Below are 13,838 nucleotides of genomic sequence, written 5' to 3' on the forward strand. Positions count from 1 at the left end.
CTTTCCTTTTGAAAAAGAAGATGATTAGGGAGGCTTTATGCTGGGGCAGTCACAAGCATGTTGATATCCTGGAGTCTTTTTATAGTGAAATTTCTTGACAGGAAATTTCTTGGGACACTTTGGCAACTAGATTCTCCTCAAGAGGCTCAGGAAGGATTTGCCTTTCTGTATGATGACATACTAGAACAAAACTGTCTGAACCATTGCTTTTTTATTCTTATAAGGATACTGCTAGCCAAAGCCTATTGTATAAGTTGGGTGTGTTAATATATATTTAATGCCAGATCTAAACCTTAAGAAATAATGACTAATAGCCCTCCTTCCTTCCTTCCTTCCTTCCTTTCTTTCTTGCTTGCTTTCTCTCTCCCTTTCTTTCTTTCTTTCTTTCTCTTTCTTTCTTTCTTTCTTTCTTTCTTTCTTTCTTTCTTTCTTTCTTTCTTTCTTTCTTTCTTTCTTTCTTTCTCTCTTCCTCTCTCTCTCTCTCTCTTTCTTTCTTTTTCTTTCTGTCTTGCTCTGTTGCCCAGGCTGGAGTGCAGTGGCACAATCTTGGCTCACTGCAAGCTCCACCTCCCAGGTTCAAGCAATTCCCCTGCCTCAGCCTCCCAAGTAGCTGGGACTACAGGTGCCCACCACCACGCCCAGCTAATTTTTTGTATTTTTAGTAGAGACAGGGTTTCACCATGTTAACCAGGTTGGTCTCGATCTCCTGACCTCGTGATCCACCTGCCTCAGCCTCCCAAAGTGCTGAGATTACAGGCATAAGCCACTGCGCCCGGCTGACTAATAGTATTTCTAACTGGAAGAAACTGATTTTTAGAATATGAAATCTGTAGTAACAGCTTTTTTGGTAACAAAACTTAGTGTAGCAAAAATGTGAATTTTTTAATGCCTTTTACACAAGCCATAATCTCACCCTAAATTGGTTTATTCCTGTATTTAAGTGCCTGAAAGCAGAGCAAAGGGGCATGCATGCTCCAACAGTTTGACTGAAGTAATGACTGATTTCATGTGAATCGCCACTGAGCTCAGTCAGGGTGGCAGTTGGTACCAGCAGTACTAATCTGTTTTTAAATTGGACATTTATTGGCTTGAACTGCTCTTAAAATTCTGCTATTTTTCCTCCTGAGAGGTTAATTATTCACATTTAAAAATTAGAACAAAACTTCCTTCTGCCGTTGTTTAAAATGCTCGAGCTCAAACTTCCAGGTAGAATTACTTTTAAGCATTCATGAGTCCTCATATTAATCAAGAACCTTTTAAATGGCTCAGCGTTGGGTTTTGTAACTGGGTATTTTACATTTATATGCTATGCTAATAAACTTAAGCAAGGGATTTGCCAGGCTCAGGAATAAGTTTGATCTTCTGGTTATGGAATCTCCTCCGGTTCCATCGCAGTGTTCAGCAAACCTGAGACTGAAGCTGAAGTCTGCAAACCTCCCGGCTTTGAAAATTCTGAAAGTGTGAGGATGTTTATTGCAGGGCCGAAATCACATGCAGCAGAGCTAGGCCAAATCAGTTACCCCCAGCAAGATGCGTTCTTTTCCTATCATGGTGCTGGCAGAGGATGACAGCTTCCGAAAGCCCCCCTCGGTGGACTGTGACTTGTTTTTCTTCGGTTTGTTAGCTTTTTTATTGAGGTAAAATTTGTATAATACAATGAACAGTGTATGTATGTATGTATGTGTGTGTGTGTGTATTTTGAGACTGGGTCTCACTTTGTTGCCCAGGCTGGAATACAGTGGTGCAATCACAGCTCACTGCAGCCTCTAACTCCGGGCTCAAGCCATCTTCCTACTTCAGCCTCCTGAGTAGCTGGGATTATAGGCGAGTGCCACCACACCCAGCTAATTTTTAAAATTTTTCATAGAGATGGGATTTTACTATATTACCGAGGCTGGTCTCCAACTCCCCAGGTTCAAGCAGTCCCCCCGCCTTGGCCTCCAAAAGTGTTGGGATTGTAGGTTATGGAAGTCTATTTCATTTCCATCAGTCCTTTGCCGTATTCAGTGGGTGAGTCCTTGTGCCCAGCCTACAATTAACCATTTTAAAGTGGACAATTCAGTGGCCTTTAATACATTCACAGTGTTATACAAACCACCACCTCTATCTAATTCCAAGTCATTTTCATCACCCTAAAATAAAACCCCACATACATTAAGCAGCCCCTCCTTCTCCTCCTCTGTGCCCCAGCTCCTGGAAAACACCAGTCTGCTTTCTGTGTGTATGGGTTTACCTATTCTGGATATTTCATATAAGTGGAATCATATAATATGTGACCTTTTGTGTCTGGCCTCTTTCACTTAGTGTGTTTTCAAGGTTTATCCATGTTGTAACAGACATCAGTACTTCATTTTTATGGCCAAGTAATACTCCATTGTATGAATATACCACATTTTGTTTATCCCTTCATCCATGGGTGGACATCTGGGTTATGTCTACCTTTTGACTGTTATGAATGATGCTGCTATGAACATGCATGGGCAAGTATTTGTTGGAGTACCTGTTTTCAATTCTTTAGGGTATATACCTAGCAGCGGAATTGCTAGATCCTATGTTAACTTTAAGTTTTGGAAGAACCACCACCCTGTTTTCCACCATTTTACATTTCTACCAGCAATGTGTGAGGGGTCTAATTTTCCCATTTTCTCACCAACACTTGTTTTCTATTTTAAAAAAAGCATAGCTGTCCTACTTGATATGAAGTAGTTTTTCATTGAATTGTATTTCCCTAAGGGCCAATGATATTGAGTATCTCTTCATGTGCATTACTTGGTTTGGAATACCAGACATTATCATCAGCACACAGAATCTTGCAAATCTTGCTCCAGATTTTCCTCCTATGGCTTTGGAAGGTCTGATGGCCCCACTCTAGATAAAATAGTGACGAGGTCTGCAAATTCAGATGCGATGACCCAGCCATGCCACCAGAGGATGAAAGCTGAGGGGCAGGCAATATCCCCCAGTCTCTACCTGAGAGTTTCACGTGGGGATAGGAAGAGTGATGGTGCCTGCCACCTGCCCCAGTCGTGTGAATGTGGCCACTGGTTTTCTGATATGGGTGCCGTGTTGAGCACTGAGGCAATGTGGGCGGTGGGTCTTTCCCGAAGGGGCCATCATTCCAGGGTAGGTCTTGGGAAAGGAGGGGGTCCGGAGACAGGAACTAGGAATTAGACCTCAGAACTGGCCTTAGGTCATGGGAGAGAGACCCGGCAGTTCAGCCAATCAGCCAGGATCTTTCCTGAGAGCACATGCAGAGCTCAGGTGTGGGCCTGTCAAGTGGAGGGAGCTCCTGCAGCGTTTCCTAAACTTCAGGAAGATCAGAACCACCTAGAGTAATTGTTGAAAATGTCAACTTCCCCTGCCCAATAAATCTACCACCTCCTCCACCCCAGGAGATAATGTTTACCATCTGGGAATCTGGGAAACGCTGCCCATGGTGACAAGATAAACTGCAGAGGTCACACCCCGTGGTCTAGATAATCTGGGATTATGACCTCTCTTGTCACTGCTCGGCCTTCTGGGGAGTCCTGTTTACATGTCCCAGCCTGTGCTAGAGGTTCTCATGGGGAGGGGTGTGGGTTCACAGTCAGCCCCCAGCCCCCAGTGCTCATGGGGGCTTCCTACAGTCTCTCTGTCCCAGCGTCCCAGGAAGCTCTGTTGGTGAGACACCCACAAGGGCCTGGGAAACAAAGCCAGGGGCTCATCACCTGCCTGGTCCTCTCACAAGTGTGCACTTCCCCTCTATCTCCAGACGGGGGATCTCGGATTCATTGATTAAGGAAGATGTGGTTTTTATCTTTGCTGCTTCATCTTGGAAGAGGCCAAGACTGTGTTCCTAGGAGCACCGGATGATGTTTATCACAACAGGCAGAGATGGAGGAAGATGATATTTGGGTCAAAATGGACAATACTGGAGACTGCAAGTGAGGAGTAGTGTGAAAACGGTCCTGGCCCTCAGTGCCCCCAACCCCTGGTGAATCGGGGTGGGTGACTTTACTGGGTTAGGATGGTGGGCTGGCTTCTGCTGGCTGCTCGCTGGGTGCAGAAGACCCTGCTCCGTGGGCCTCTGATATAGGAGCTTCTCCCAGAGAGAGGGTAGTCAGGAAGCACACGGTGGGGACTGTGGGCCTGAGGGGAGAAATGTCCTGGACTGTTGAAGGGGAACCGTGCATGGTCTTCTGGCTTTGGCTTCGGCTGCAGGCCATAAGCCCTCCCGGGATCTTGCATACTTGGGATTCCTGGAGTCTCATGCATGCTGCCACCAGCACAAGCACCCCAAGAGGAACCAAGTGGATGACTGGGATGCAGCTTTTCCTCCCTAAGGAATGCTTGGTGGGGGGAGAGCCCCGCTGGGTGCGGCATGTGACTGCTTGAAAATGCCGTCTGCCCCTGCCCGGCGACCTCTCCGGGGAGATGCTGGCTGAGGTGAGGCCAGTGCCAGGAGTGTAGCGTGACATCCTCCTTCCCTCCCCAAGGGGACAGGCCGGGCAGGCAGCAGGCTTATGAGGGCAGTGGGCAGTCATTTAAACACTGTGTCTTCTCCCAAGGCTGCTCAGAGTCTCAAAGAGCTGGAAGTTGGGCAGGGTGGGTGAGTGGGTGGGTTGGGGCGGAGGAGCCTCCATGGTTGTCCTGAGCCAAGCCACTCCCAGGACATTTCCTTAAAGGCTTTTGAAATAGCAAGTAAATCCCACCTGCTGGTACGAGGTTCTCCAAATAACTAATTTATGAGGGGTTTTCACGAAGCAGGAGGACTGTCTCTTTTCCTGCGAAGATAGGACTGAGTGGTCAGAACCCAGCCAGATGGAGAGGCTTGGGGAGATGCCAGGGTAGCCTCTGCAGGGGCTGAGGTTCTTCCTCAAACTCAAAGTCTTCCCGGGGGCCCAGATCCCACCCAGGAAGCAGCCATTTCTCTGTCTGCCTAGTGTCTTAGACCCCCTCCAGATGTGGCTGGTGGTGCACCTGCCTTCCCTCAGATCCACAGGTGTTATGCTGCCTCCAAGATTCCTTTATGTAGGCTCTGAAACTCTGTTCTTTTCTCCTGGTGAAGCAGCATAATTGTTTTGGGTAAAAACCTGAGGTTCATCATCTCGCGCCAAGAAGATTAAACAGATGGACACATGCAGTGGGTTAAGGAGTAGAAAGCTTAACAGGCAGAAGGAAGGAGAAAGGAGAATAGCTCTCTTTCAAGACAGAGGTGTCCGAAAGGGAAAAGCCAGCCCTCGGTGGACTGCGCCAGACTTTATAGACCGGCTTGAGGAGGTGGCATCTGATTTACGTAGGGCCCACAGATTGGTTAGATCAGGTGTGACATTTACATGGTGTGTGGGCGAAGGCTGGTTTTTCCCCCAATCTTATTATGCAAATGGGCTTTCTACTCTGCTAGCACCATCTTGTCTGCTCCTTACTGTACACATGGCTGGCAAAGAGAAGAGAATGGCAAGTACAGCTGCCATTTTGAACATGCCTATTCCCAGGTAGCATTTTCCTGTTGGCACAACTGTCAGCCTTTGCCTGTCCAAGCTTCTAGCTTCCTTGTCTACGTCTGCAGCTGGATTTTACAGGCTGTTCTTTGTTAGAAAACAAAATGATTTTGGGGGCTGCTTTTCATCAAAAGGAAAACCTTACCAAGGACTTCCTTACCTTCACTATCTGCCTAAATAATTCCTTTTTAACTCCTATATCACTGGTCCTCCAGGCAATAGACCCTGCTGCTGTCTCAGCCTTTTCTGTCAAGCTGGAGTTTACCCCAGGAGCCTGCAGGTGAGGATGGAAGCACGGGTCTTACAGGGGCCAGGCCGCTCTAAGCAACTTCCCTGCAGTGTCTCATGGACTTATCCCTGCTGCTCTGGGAAAGGTAACATGTTATTATGAGTCCTGCAGGTAGACGCTGGCAGAGCCAGAACCTGTGCTGAGGTCTGCCTGATGCCAAGGCCTGTGTCCTTCACAACTGTGCACTAGGAAAGGATCTTAGCACCACTCTCTGTGGCTGTAGGTAGGCAACTGCCCCTCTCCCATCCTCTCCCATTTCTAGGGTGTCCTTCAGCTCTAGAAAGACACTACAATTTCAGTCCAGCTCCTATAAGGGTCTCCTCCACTCCTTTCCCTAGGCTCCTGGCTTTGGAAACCTTTCCCTCTGGAACCCTGCAGGTGGAAGTGGGATGAGATTAGAGAGGGCAAAGTGTCTATCAAAGTTTCAAAGGGAGACTTCAAGTTCAGTGTAAGGCCATAGCATGCACCAGAGCAGCATGCTCTTTGCTATTGGGCAGGCAATTTTGGTTCCCCAACCTGGGAAGAAAAATCACTTCAACCTTGCTACTTCTGTTGGAAATTCCCTTAGCACCGGTAATTGATGGTAGTAACACGGAAGAGCCAGGCAGAGGGTGGTCACAGCATGTAGCCCCTTCTGCAGGGAGTTGGGATGGACAGAATGGCCTGTGGTTAGGGATGTGTGGGGGGTGTGTATGTGTGTGAAAGAAGAACCACAGAATGGCACTGCCCAATGCCCCTGGAATTAGTCTTAGCTGGGGAATCTACAGAGACATTGTGAGGAGCCTAGATGGGGCTAGGTCTTGAGACCAGGTACAGCGAGGGAGGGGTGTAGCCCTAGGCAGGCTAGTGGGGTGCAGCTCTGGCCAGGAACACCTCCCAAGCAAACCCTGGAGTTTATGGAGACTGGCTGCCAGCCAGATCATGAAGTAGGTAAGTGCTATCAAACAGCATGGCATGCTACTGAGAAATTATTATTATTTGTAATATTAAAAGATTAAAAGAGCTGGTCATGGTAGCTCATGCCTGTAATCCTAGCACTCTGGGAGGCTGAGGCAGACAGATCATCTGAGGTTGGGAGTTCAAGACCAGCCTGGCCAACATGGTGAAACCCCATTTCTACTAAAAATACAAAAATTAGCTGGGCATGGTGGTGTGCACCTGCAATCCCAGTTACTCGGGAGGCTGAGGCATGAGACTCACTTGAACCTGGGAGGCAGAGGTTATGGCTACTGCACTCCAGCCTGGGAGAAAACGCAAGACTCTGTCTCAAAAACAAAACAAAACAAAACAAAAAAATTAAAAGATTAAAAGATCCTTGACAAACTAGCGTACTTTTTCCACCGGTTCCCTGCAGTTAAGTGTCTACATTGTTTCCAATTTTTTGCTATGAGGAAAAAATGCTAAAATTAATGTTTGTATTTTTGTCTGAAAGTTTTTATTGTTTCCGTTGTATTTATTTTGAATGTGTGTATATATGAAATATATATTACAATATATAATATGTATCTATACCTACACATATTTGTGATGGCTAAGTGTATGTGTCAGTTCAACTGGGGTAAGGGATGTCCAGATAGCTGGTAACATTAGTTCTGTGGCATGCGCCTGGAATCCCAGTTACTCCAAAGGCTGAAGCAGGAGAATTGCTTGAGCCCCAGAGTTGGAGACCAGTCCGGGCAACATAGTGAAAACTTCTCAATAAAAATAAATCAATAAACAAGCAATAAATAAATAAAAAAAAAGATATTTCTTTGGAAGAAAGCAGAAGAACAAAACAGCAGAAGCTGGGTGAATCTGCTCTCTCTTCTTCAGCTGAGACATTCATCTTTACCTGCCCTCACACACCAGAGTTCCCTGTGCTTGGGAGTTTGGACTCCAGAACTTACAGGTCCCCTCCCTCCACCTGTTCTCAGGTTTCCTGACTTAGGCTGAAATTACACAGTCAGCTTTGCTGGTTCTCCAGCTTGCAGACACCATATTAGGGGACTTCTCGGCCTGCATAATCACATGAGTCAATTTCCATAATAAATCTCTCTCTCTGTGACACACACACACACACACACACACTCTCTCTCTCTCTCTCTCTCTCCTATTGGTTCTGTTTCTCAGGAGAATCCTGACTAATACAATATTATTGTCTTAATATTGAATCATTTGAGAGTAAACTGTGAACATTACAATTCTTTATCCCAAAATACTTCAGGATTTATCTCCTGAGAATAAGGATATTCTTTTAAAAAGCCATGATCCAAGTATCAAATTCAGGAAATTTAACATTGATACACTATTATTATCTAATATGCAATCCATATAACTTTTTTTTTTTTTTTGATTTGGAGCCTCGCTCTGTCACCCAGACTGGGGTGCAGTGGCACAATCTCGGCTCACTGCAGCTTCCACCTCCCGGGTTCAAGTGATCCTCTCACCTCAGCCTCCCAAGTAGCTGGGATTACAGGTGCCTGCCACCATCCCCAGCTACCATATTCCAATCATTTTATAATTTTTAAAATTTTTATTTATTTATCTTTTGAGACAGAGTCTCACTCTATCACCTAGGCTGGAGTGCTGTGGCGCGATCTCAGCTCACCACAACCTCTGCCTCCTGGGTTCAAGCAATTCTCATGCCTCAGCCTCCTGAGTAGCTAGAATCACAGGTGCACACTACCACACCTGGCTAATTTTTCTGTATTTTTAGTAGAAACGGGGTTTTGCCATGTTGGCCAGGCTGGTATTGAACTCCTGACCAAAGTACTGGAATTACAGGTGTGAGCCACTGCACCTGGCCTCCAATCATTTTTTTAAAAGTCAGTTTTATTTCATTAATACAGACTACCACTTCAGTCCATTTTTATTTTCATTTCACTGACCAACCAGTTACCACTGGTCTTGCATTCTAGTCTCCTCAAGGGGTTGGTTAACATGGCTCTCTGTTCCCTGTGTCTCTGGAAACTAGAACTAGAAGTCAGACCTAAAAGCTCGCATAGATTATTGCTAAACATTCAAACAAAAATACTTCAGAGGGAATGCTGTATGTTTCAGACTTCCTCATATCAGAAGGCCCTATACGGGAGGTTGCTCACATTTAGGGGTGCAAAGTGTGAACTGTAAGATGGTGGCTGCTGAATCTTGGGGCAATATTTTGGCACAGTGCAAATCCCTGTCTATTCCCCAGCAAACCTTTTCCTAATGGCTCTAGCATCCACTAACGGCCCTCGCCTGTCCGATTCAATGATGTCATCACAGACCTCTGTAAAGAAGGGCAAGCATTCATGCATCAACGAGGATGGACTACACGTGTTCCTAAAAAGCCAGGTAAGAATTTCTTCTTTACCTTTAAATACCAATTTTCAGAGTATTAGTCTGCTAGGGCTGGCATAAGAAAATACCACACACTGGGTGGCTTAAACAGAAATTTATTTTCTCACAGTTCTGGAGACTGGAAGTCCAAGATCAAGGAACTAGCAGGGTTGGTTTCTGGTGAGGCCTCTTTCCTTGGCTTGCAGATGGCCACCTTCTTGCTGTGTCCTCACATGGCCTTACCTCTGTGGGTCCACACTCTTTGTGTCTCTTCTTATAAGGACACTCGTCTTTTTGCTTTAAGGCTTTATAACTTCTCTTAATCTTAATTACCTTCGAAAAGGCCTTATTTCCAAATATTTTTACATCACCTTGGGGGTTAAGACTTCAACCTATGAATTTAGGAGGTAGCGGGGAGTGGTACACAATTCAATCCATAGCACAGAGCAAGGGTTGGTGTGAAAATCTCTCCAGTAATGGCAAATGAGACTCTCTCTCCCTTGTTTTTTTGTTTTTTGTTTTTTTTTTTTCCTCTCAGTCTCCTATCCCTATAAACTCATGAATTTCAATTAAATCAATGTTTTCTTTTATGTTCAAATAATTCCAAATTTGGCTAATCCTTTGCAGTGGTTCTTCTGTATTTTTTGATGTGTCCCCCAGAGAATAAGCTACCCTAAGCTCACTTTGTTTCCCTGCCCTAGACCTGGAAAAGCCATTTCTCCAGCCCTGAATCCTTTTGTGGAAAATATATTTAGAAACCAAGATTTGGAGTTGAAGTTTGCTCATTGCTACTGAAGTGTCATTTCCAGCACTTTCAAGGGCTAACAGATTTTTTTTTAAACCATAAATTGACATTAACATTTCCAATTCAAATTTAACTTAACACTTTTTTTCTTAACTCTGTGTATTAGTCTGTTCTCACATGCTATAAAAGAAATACCCGAGACTGGTTAATTTATAAGGAAAAGGGGTTTAACTGGCTTATGGTTCCACAGGCTGTACAGGACACAGGGCAGCATCTGCTTCTGGGGAGGTCTCAGGGAACTTTTACTCATGGCAGAAGGCAAAGTGGGAGCAGGTGTCTTACATGGCAGGAGCAGGACCGAGAAGTGGGCCAGGGGAAGAGGGGAGGTGCTACACACCTGTAAACAACCAGATCTCATGAGAACTCTATCACCAGGCAGCACCAAGGGGATGGTGCTAAACCTTTCATGAAGGATCTGCCCCAGTGATCGAATCACCTCCCACCAGGCCCCATCTCCAACCCTGGGGGTTGTAATTCGACATGAGATTGGGTGGGGACACAGATCCACACCCTATCACTTTGATTTTATATTTTTATTTCCTTTTTCTTACTCTGAAAATCTTGGTTTCTGTTAACACAGTCAAGCTGATGCATGAAATGAACTATCACATTTACCTATTTATTACACATTTATCTTGATTTATTGTATAATATAAAAAAGTTTCAAAATTACAATTCAATATTGTTAATAACAATAAAACTACTGAGTTAAGTAACAAGATTTTTTGAAGATTCTTATCCTTCAAACATATCTATGTAAGTAAAGTTAGAATAGTATATTAAACTCATTTAAATATTTTTTCTTTGTTTTCATATTACCAATTTGATATATCATTAGGGTCATTTATTCATGTTTATATTCAATATTAAGGCTAATTTTGTTTTTTTAATTTAATTTAATTTTTGAATACATACCACATATACTATATTAAAAAGTGTATGTAGAGAAGTCTCGATCCCATCCCTGTCTCATCTGCCCTCTTCCACCTTCCAGTCTTTCTTTTTGCAATACACACCACACACACACACATGCGCACACACACTAATATATGCGGCCCTGCACCTTGCTTTTTTCATTTAGTTGTATCTTCTGGCAATCACTCCACATAGAGTGAGCCTTCTCACTTTTTTGGAATGGCTGGATAGTGCCCCATTGTGTGACTGTACCATAGTTTCTTCAACCAGTCCTCTAATGATGGACATCTAGATTGTTTCTAATCTTTCAATGTTACAAATAATGTCAGAATGAGTCATCCTGTGCTTATGTTCCTTTTGATTTGTGAAGGTGTATCTGCAGTGCAAACTCCTGAAAGTGTCATTGCTACCTTAAAATGTAAATGCACATGTAATTCTGGTAGATATTGCCAAATTCTCCTGCATAAGGGCTGTGCCATTTTACACTTATTAGCAACAAATAAATATGCCTATTTCTTTGCAGCTTTGTCTATGGAGAAGTGTTATCTAAATTTGACTTCTGCATTTTTGCTGATCTGATAGGTGAGAGATTGGATTTGAGGACAGCCGTAATTTATATTTCTGTATGAGTGAGATTGAGCATCTTTTTAAATGTTAAAAGTGGTTTGAATATTCTTTTTTTGTGAACTATTTATATTCTTTGCCTATTATTTACTAGATTGTAGTCTAATTTTTTAGAAAATTAACCTAAATATTTTTGATGCAAGAAAAGTCACTTTTCACCTACCTATCAGAGAGATATAAAACACAAAACCAAACCAACAAGTAAATATCTCAATACTGTGCTTTGCTCCCTCACCCCCAAACTCACTCTAAACAAAAAGTATTGGTGATCTCTTAAATTCTAACTTTTCTTCATAGGCCCTATTGCATCAGCTGGAGTGTTTTGGCACTAAACCATCATTTTATTATTTTTCAACATCTTGGCCAGTCAGCTGGTTTTGTTAGATTGTGACGTTAATGAAACAAAGGTTGCAGCTTTGATACCCATATGTGCTGCTGGCTCTACACCCAGAAAAGTTGTTCCCAGCCAGAAGCAGGACTGCCCAGCTGCCTTACATGCAGAAAGAAGTCTCAAAAGGGCAGCTGGGAATGGGGAGGTAATGGCGTCATCTCCAAACACAGTTCACCCAGGGGGTGTGTGCCCCAACTCCTGGCTCTGGAGGCCTGGTGTAGGTATTTGCCTGGGAATTTCACTGTGAGCTGAGTAGCCAGTTGAGAAGATACATGTGCCAAACAGGAAAGCATGCAGAACTCCGTATCATGTGGTTCTGAAGCTGGCTGTTCTAAATGGAGTGACAGATGGGGCTCCCCAATGTGATCTCAGAAGTAGCCCTAAATATGTGCAAAGTCCCTGTATTCATTGTCTATTGCTGCATAACCAACTGGCCAAAAATGAAGGGCTTCAAAGAGCAAAGCGCATATATTACCTTGCATGTTTCTGTGGGTCAGCAGTTCTAGTGGTACAGCTGGGTAGCTATCTGTCCTCACAGATGTGGTCAAAATGTCAGCCAGGGCTGCAGTCCCCTGAAGGCATGACTGGGGCTGGAGAGCCCACTTCCAAGATAGTCACTGTTACAGACTGAATGTCCGTGTCCTCCCTAAATTCATATGATGAAACCTCATTCACAATGTGATGATATTTGGAGGTGGGGTCTTGGAGGTGATTAGGTCACGAGGGTGGAACCTTCATGAATGAGATTGGTGTCCTTATAAAAGAGACCCCAGAGAGCTCCCTTGCCCCTTTCACCACAGGAGGACATGGCAAGAAGACAGCCAGCCATCTATGAACCGGGAAGTTGGCCCTCATCAGACCGTGAATCTGCCGGTGCCTTGATCTGGGACTTCCCAGTCTCCAGAACTATGAGAAAGAAATATCTGTTGTTTGTAAACCACCTGGTCTCTAATATTTTTGTTAGGACAGCTTGAACAGACTAGGACAGTCACTCACATGGCTGGCCGGTTCATGCTGGCTGTGGACTCAGCTCTTTCCATGTGGACTCCCACAGGGCTGCTGGAATATCTTCACAGCGTGATGCCTGGGGCCCCTCAGAGCAAAAGATTGAAGGGAGAGCAAGGGGGATGCTGCAGGGTTTTTCAGGATCCGGTCTTGCAGTCACACACCATCACTTCTGCTAGACTCTATTTGCTAGAAGTGAATCACTAAGTCTGGCCCACACCAAAGGGGAGAGGAATTAGCCTTCACCTTTTAAAGGGAGTTGTCACAAATAATTTGTGAACATAGTTAAGAATAACTACAGTTCCCAAGGCCGGGATGCTTTTTCTCTTATAATGGAAGCAGGCTGGGTGACTGCTGACCTGTGAGGCATGTTCACCTCTGGTACACCTAATGGTAAATCAGAAGAAGATGCAGCCTCCTCCCAGGTAGGTGGCTTTCCCCCTTAGGAACTGACTTTCATCACACTGGCCTTCAGTGTCCTTTGACCTGTTATATCAGTGGAACCACTTAAAACACAGATTTCTGTGTTTCATCAAGAGATTCTATTCCAGTGGGTCCAAGGGGCTAGTGAATTTGCATTGTTACAAGTGCTCCAGATAAAGTAAGCCCTTTGGTCCTTGCCCAGAAAAAGAGTGAGATGCTGACTTTTCTAGCACTGTGCTTCGGTGTCACCCACCAATCCCACCCCAGCCCCACTGAGGGCAAGTTGGACCACATCACTGTATCCTGTTGAGCACTCATAGCACCACGCCTGGCAGAGGTAACTGCATCATGAGTTTTTGGCGGATGGATGACGCATGGGAGAATGAATGAATTCGTGAATGATCATAACTCAGTTGCACTGACTTTGATGATACTTTTTCAAAAGCAATATTTTCAACATCACCTAAGACATTATTCCTGTGAAAAAATGTTTAGCCTGATTCTCATGAAGGCTTTGACCCAATGACCTTTTATAGAAAATACAAGGGATAAAGGAATATGTTATGTGATATCTTGATAAGTAGGATTTCGGGCATTCAGTAAGATGAG

The sequence above is a fragment of the Theropithecus gelada genome, chromosome 6, assembly GCF_003255815.1.
Source record: "Theropithecus gelada isolate Dixy chromosome 6, Tgel_1.0, whole genome shotgun sequence".
NCBI classification, from domain to species: domain Eukaryota; kingdom Metazoa; phylum Chordata; class Mammalia; order Primates; family Cercopithecidae; genus Theropithecus; species Theropithecus gelada.